Below are 6707 nucleotides of genomic sequence, written 5' to 3'. Positions count from 1 at the left end.
TGCACAACATACATGTGCATGAAATATACACAGATTACAAGGCACAACTGTCCCTGTCGAAAGCCCACGTTTTATTTTGACCAGTTTGTGAAACTCTGATTCATGATCCGCATATTTGATTTGGCACATGTTTTACGATGGATGCCCATCCTAACGCAACCCTCCCCATTTATCCGGGCTTGGGACCGGCACCAAGAGTGCACTGGCTTGTGCAAGTTTGTGAGCTAGACTGAATTTTTAAATCAAATCAAATCAAATCGAAAATAGTATAGTTTTAACCCGCAATTACATAAAATTAATGTTATTATTGTTGTTTTTATTCTTCACTTACATTTTATTACTATATAACTGTCACATTGTTTTTCAGTCGGATATCATTAGGATCACTCTTATTACTTGCCACGGAAATAAAAGATCACCGGCACTTTTTTATTTAAGAACGTTTCTTACATTAAGCAGAAATTAACGGATATGCATGAATGCATTACGTGGCATTGGAAGGGGAAAAGAAATCAACCTTAAGCAATTCCCTTCAACCAGGAAAGCAGTCCAGAACAGGTGTGTGGCACGTGTGACCCTGAAAGTGTTGTATGCGAATAATGACATACAGCCAGGAAACTATTGAAATTAAAAAGGTGAAAATGTAGATTTATACCACTGTCCCTACATAAGGGATTTTTTTCTTCTTCTCATTAATCAGTAGAGAATGGAGATATTGGCTGTCCACACAAAATGTATGCATAGTAGTAGTATTTGGTCTTCAAAAAGGTTTTTGTAGAAAATCTGGACAAATTTATTACTCGTACAAAAAAATGAGACATGGGAGAATGTTTATGAAACACAGAGCAGAGACTGAGAGAAAAATAAACAATAAAAAACATGAAAAAGCTGGTTGAAGGGATCACCAGCAATGGCATGTTTGCTTTTCTGGTGAAATTACATGACATTCTCCGAGTCTAATTGCAAACAGCACTGTCTGGAGCTAAATTCATTAGTGTATAATTGTAAGAAAACGGCTTCTTATCAACAGAGTTGATGATTAACGAAAAGTGAGATGGCTGAAAAGGGACTCGAGGCTGACACCAGCTTGCTTCTCTTGTTTGTCCACTGATGAGAATCTTGTTCAGGCCAGCTGTGTCTCCGTGGAAGTGACACCTCGAGAGCCTCTCCTCGACCAGTGACCCCCACTCCAACCCCCCTATTGGGTTTCAACCTGATCCCCTAGTTCTTCCCCTTCCTGTTCAGGTTGGAACAAGCAACCTTAGCTTCCCTCAGTGTCCTCAGTGTTCCTGTGAAAAAAAACAGACTATGGCATTCTGCCTGGACACCTTTTTTTCCCTCCTCATACCAACTTTTAGCCGACTATAAAACAAGCCCCAAGTAGAGCAGCCTTCAGAAAGCGTTGTTAAGCTCTAAGTGAGCTGACAGCAATTTGAGCTGATTTTTTTTCTATAAGAGGAGGCACAGTGGGGAAGTTCTATTCTCAAGGTTTGCCTGTTCGACCAATAACACACATTAACCAAAAGTGTAAAAAAAAAATAAAAAATGCCTGTGGAGACCTTATTTTTCTTGCGGACTGCCCAAGGCAAACACAAGGGAATGGGATAAATGATAAATTATCATCCAGAGAAGGGTAATGACTTTGCTGTAGACGGTATTATAAACTATTTTAGGGACACAATTTGTTGGAAACCATGCTGAATCTACAGAGGTTTAAAACACACACACAAAATCTTACAGCACCTTCAATCACATGGTGCTTAAAAAAACAGCAATCATAGCAACTGAGCTTATTCGGCAAAACCAGGATTATTTATTTTTTAAATGGTTGATCTAAAAATTGGTTCCAGTCGTTAGTACACAAGCACCAATAACCCTTTAAAAAGAAGGAAAAGAAATGAATAGCGATTTCTTTTTCTGCAATATACACAATGGTTCAGGATCAGCAAATTTGCAGGCACAAGTAAGCACACAAGTGAACTGTTTTCTTTTCTTTTTGCAAATCAGATCATATTTAGAATTGCCCTAAAAAAAAAAAAAAAATGGGAGACTGATCGATCTTCACATAACGTGATAATGTTTAACAATGTTCTTAAAATAAAGGCTGATCACAGTGGGTACAAGGTTAAGTTAGAAATGAAAGGTCTTGCCATAATAATGTTCCAAAAAAAAAAAAAAAAAAAAAACCCATAGAGCTTGATAGACATTGATTTTTGATGTCCTCAACCTACCTCAGCCCAGTGGGATGCGGTGTCAGGTGTCATCCGCCGTCTAGACACTGTGACGACCGAGTGTCGTCATGGCAACGGCAGGCCCGGTAGCGGCGGAGAGACTGGGATGAGTCGTGTTTAACAAACAGCATCCGACTGTGAGGTCTAACTCCAAATGAGGCGAGGAACGATTCGTTGAAGCTGAGAACGACGAAGCTTTGTCCTAGTGACTGGGATGTCAGAAGCAGTTAAGACACCAAGTGTAGGATCTGTTTAACACTTGGTTCTAAGGATTCGAATCTGCACACTATAGCTGTTTACTCGGATTAGGTACACGTAGCTTACCTTAAATAAAAAAGTCTACCTTAGTTTTTACTCATACGCTTTTTTAGTCTAAATGTGGCTTATAAACTACAAAACACAGTTAAATCATGTCATCCTCATCCTCACACTGGCTGCAGTGATCTTTTGCTGATAGTGGAAAGTACCTGGCCTAAAAACAAAAAGCAGATATAAAGGAAAAGTTGACGAGGAGGACGTACACGGCTCAAGTGTTTCCATTTAGTCAAATTTCCCCAAATACAAAAGAAAAAGTTCCCCCTTTTTTTTTTTTTAACACAAGATGAGGCTGATTTCCCTTCCACATCAATACCACTCACTCAGGGTATGAATAAAATTTGCCAGGTAGATAAAAGCCACTTTAGTTGCATGATTTAATGCATGAGCACAAGAAAGTTTACTTAATAAATAAGGAAACTTACAAGCAATTATACTCATTATCATAAACCACCTTCAACTGGAGAACATTTTGTGGAGTCTCATTATAACCAGCATCAAAGACAATTATCACTGTTTTATGATGAGCTTTTAGGTGTGAGAGGTTAATTAAGATAATCTTGTCATTTAAAGAATGACAAAGATTCTATTTTAAATGTGTTAAGACCTGAAAAACGTTAACTGCTTCGTGACCTGTGACATTAAACTGTCTTCCACAACCTCACCTTAGTAGCAGTTTGGCTGTTGCTCACCCAGTTTTAAGCCTCCTACACAGCTGTTCCTACACACACACAATAAAAGACAACCTAAATCTAAACCTAAAGAGCATAGGAAGTACTGAAAGTACTGTTATAACCAAAGGACAGTTCCCACTGATCTAATGTCCATTTCTTTTGTTTCTAGGCCTAAGCAAGTCTCTTCTGTTGGTGTTCTTCCAAAGCAATGGTTTCGTTGCTGCAATGATCTCAACCATGAAGAGCTTACTCACGTAGTCTTCTTTGAAAAGTGGATGATGAAATATGACTGTCACTTGAACTCTGAAGCTTTTATGTAAATCAGTGGTTTCTGAAGCTGGTAATTCTAATAAACTTATCCTCTGCAGCAGAGGTAGCTCTTGGTCTGTCTCTTCTGGGACGAGCCTCATGGGAACCTGTTCCATCATGGTGTTTGATGGATTCGGAGACTGCACTTGGCAATTTAAAATTTGTGAGAATTTTCAGATTGGATGACCTTCATTTCTTGAAGTAATAATGTCTTTTCTTGGCATACGTTGGATTTGTACAGTAGTTGTAGCAGCACTCATAGGGCTACTGGCTCTGTACTCACCCTTTCCTCTGCACAAGACAACTGAGGATTGAAAGCAGTGGTCCCCAACCCCCCGGCCACAGACTGGCACCGGTCCGTGGGTCAATTGGTACCGGGCCGCACAGAAAGAATACATAACTTGCATTATTTTCGTTTTTATTTATTATCTGATTCTGAATGATGTTTTATTTTGGAAAATTCCCAGATTCTCTCCTCCACATCTGTCTATGACTTACTCTTGATGCAGGTCATGTTGCCATGGTCACATGTCTTACCTCCATCCGCTACCTTCTGAAAGGGGCTCCGGCTGCTAACACGTAATACATTACTGCTAAATACAAACCCACAAGCAAGCAAAATGAACAAAAAACAACACAATGGATTTACGTTTATTATTAGATTTCGAAAATACCAGTTTTTATGATCGTATCATTTTATTTTGTTGTATTTATCTGCCACACCTTAAAGGCCGGTATGTGAAAATATTGTCTGACATTAAACCGGTCCGTGGCACAAAAAAGGTTGTGGACCGCTGATCTAAAGCACTTTTTAATAAGGCAAGAAATGTTACTAAAGTACTTGTGAGCCACGAGGTTGCCAAACTGCCAATAAAGCTAAATGTTTTACACCTTTTTTTTTTCTAGTACATAATTACATACGTGTTCTTTCATAGTTTTGATGTGTTCAATATTAATGTACAATGTAGAAAAATGTGTATTTAAACCTTTGACTGGTAATTTTATATATCATCATGAAGTGAACAATTTTTATCATTACCTCAGGAAGAACTGAGGCTAAACCACAACACCTAGCACGACTTTAGCGTCATTTCGGACAAAATAATTCAAAATGTAAATGTTTTTTCGAGTGAACATACCTTTAAATTACTATAATAACTTACATTAACATCTTTTTTCTCGTTTCACCCACTTTTTTCCTCCTCTGTGTTTCTTCCAAGGAATTAAAACTTCTCCGAAAGTGACCGTTTCCTTCTCCGTTTGTTTTCCAATTTAATAACGGCTGTGTTACAAACGCCACAATATTATACTAAATACCGCACAAGTGTATACTTTATTAAAAAACAAACGCAGTGAGAATTGTTATTTGGAATACGGCGCAGTCACGTGACGACCTCACCTGTCACTCAAACTCACTTACCTCAGAATGACTTCGGACGGGTTTTTTTTTTTTTTTTTAACACAAAAAAATCTCACCAAAATAAGTTCATATTTGTTATTAAAACCAAAATGTTGTAACCAAGCCACGAAAAAGGCTTTCAGGCTGTCAAAAAAAAAGTTGCAGCCAAAATCTTAATGCTGAAATGCAGTGCAAAAACGAATGGATCATTTTCGGTTCTGTAAATACGCCAATACATGTAGTAAATATGTGTGTCTCTGATAACAAACTCGAACTTTTTTCTTTCTTTCTTTTTTTTTTTTTTTTACAAGCAGCTATAAATCTTATAAAAATTGTTGTTGTTCCTTCCTGAAGGTTTTCCCACAGTGGAAAATTTATAGAGGGTTACAGAGTTCTGACACTGGAGACTCCTTCCAAAACATCTGCTTACAAAAATGTTCAATGTATCACACATAAAATATATAAATATATATATATATATATATATATATATATATATTTTTTTTTTTTTCTGACAAATAACTTGTGACCGATCCGGATTGAGAATCCAATACAAAGAACTGGCACAAACATGATCAAATGCAAAACTATTTTCCATACATGACTTCTCTTCCACTTTTACACTTACCAGGCTGCCAGAGGGTCACCGTGTGCACCATCCGTCCATCGAGTGCGCTTTTTAGCTAATTATCACTTCTTATCATTTACAAGAATGGGTTTCATTTCCACTACACACAACAGATTTAATGCCAATAGTTCTTTCACAGGTTATATTTGTTCTCAATAAAAGCTCTATTGTACTGTTTTACCATTTGTTCAGATTTGATTTGTTTCCTTTGTCTACACATGTTGTACAAGTTGCTTTATGATAAACCAACATTATGAAACGGTGAAACGTGATTGGTTGCCACCCACAGACTTTTCTTTTTAGACTCTAGTGGAATATGTGCAAGCGTGTGAACCTGGAGTGTAACTTTTATAGACAGGAAGGATGTTTTAGCAGGTAGCACAGCTGCCTAACAGTTACAAGGTCTCAGGCTTAATCCAGCTTTACATTTGTGTCTGTGTGGAGATCACTGTTACACCTGTGTCCATACACTGTTACACCTGTGTCCTAATATGTTTCTTAGGTTTCTCAGGTTTTCTCTCAGCTTTCAAAAAACATGCTGGTAGTGGCTTGGTGATGTTTCATGACCAATGTTTCCAGGATGGACTCTGCATCCACTGAGATTCTGACCTAGATGAAGTGCTTAGTAAATGAACAACACTGTCCAATTAATTGCATTTAAAAAGCTCTAAACCAAGCGATATGGTATCTTTTAATGGCATTATCACTCTCAAACCGAGACTGTATGGAGGTTTCTAGGAAGGAGATATACACAGCAATTTTCTTGAGCGGCTGTAAATAGAGGCTTAATATAATATCATGGTCAGCATAGTGTTTAGAATCAAAACACGACTGTGTCACATCTCATGAGGCCAAAGCTCTGTGTGGCAGGAAATGTGGCCCCTTCTTTCCCTGCAGGAAATGTTTTCAGGAATGCACGAACGCAGCACCTACTCCTGTTGGCTATATGGTAAAGTAACACGTAGCGCACGTTTTTAGATAATTAGTACAGCTGTGAAAGCTTATCTGGGCATAGAACCGAAGCTCTTATAAACAGCCTAATGGATTGCTAAACACTAATATTATGTTTTTGCAAGAAATGTCCCCACCCAACCCCCCACCCCCCACCCCCAACCTCCAAGAAATATGGGACACTTTCTATTGAAGCCCAC

General features: G+C 38.1%; 1 long non-coding RNA gene across 1 annotated transcript; it reads right to left on the bottom strand.

Annotated features, from left to right (window-relative positions):
• Positions 1–813: 813 nt before the first annotated feature.
• LOC124393655 lies at positions 814–4942 on the bottom strand. Its single transcript, XR_006927348.1, has 3 exons — positions 4693–4942; positions 2232–2440; positions 814–1289 (listed from the first exon to the last, which is right to left on the bottom strand). It is a non-coding gene; the product is annotated as an uncharacterized LOC124393655 (long non-coding RNA).
• Positions 4943–6707: the final 1765 nt, after the last annotated feature.

The sequence above is a fragment of the Silurus meridionalis genome, chromosome 11 (genome assembly GCF_014805685.1).
Source record: "Silurus meridionalis isolate SWU-2019-XX chromosome 11, ASM1480568v1, whole genome shotgun sequence".
Lineage (NCBI taxonomy): Eukaryota > Metazoa > Chordata > Actinopteri > Siluriformes > Siluridae > Silurus > Silurus meridionalis.
This window is presented reverse-complemented; position numbering and strand designations above follow the sequence as displayed.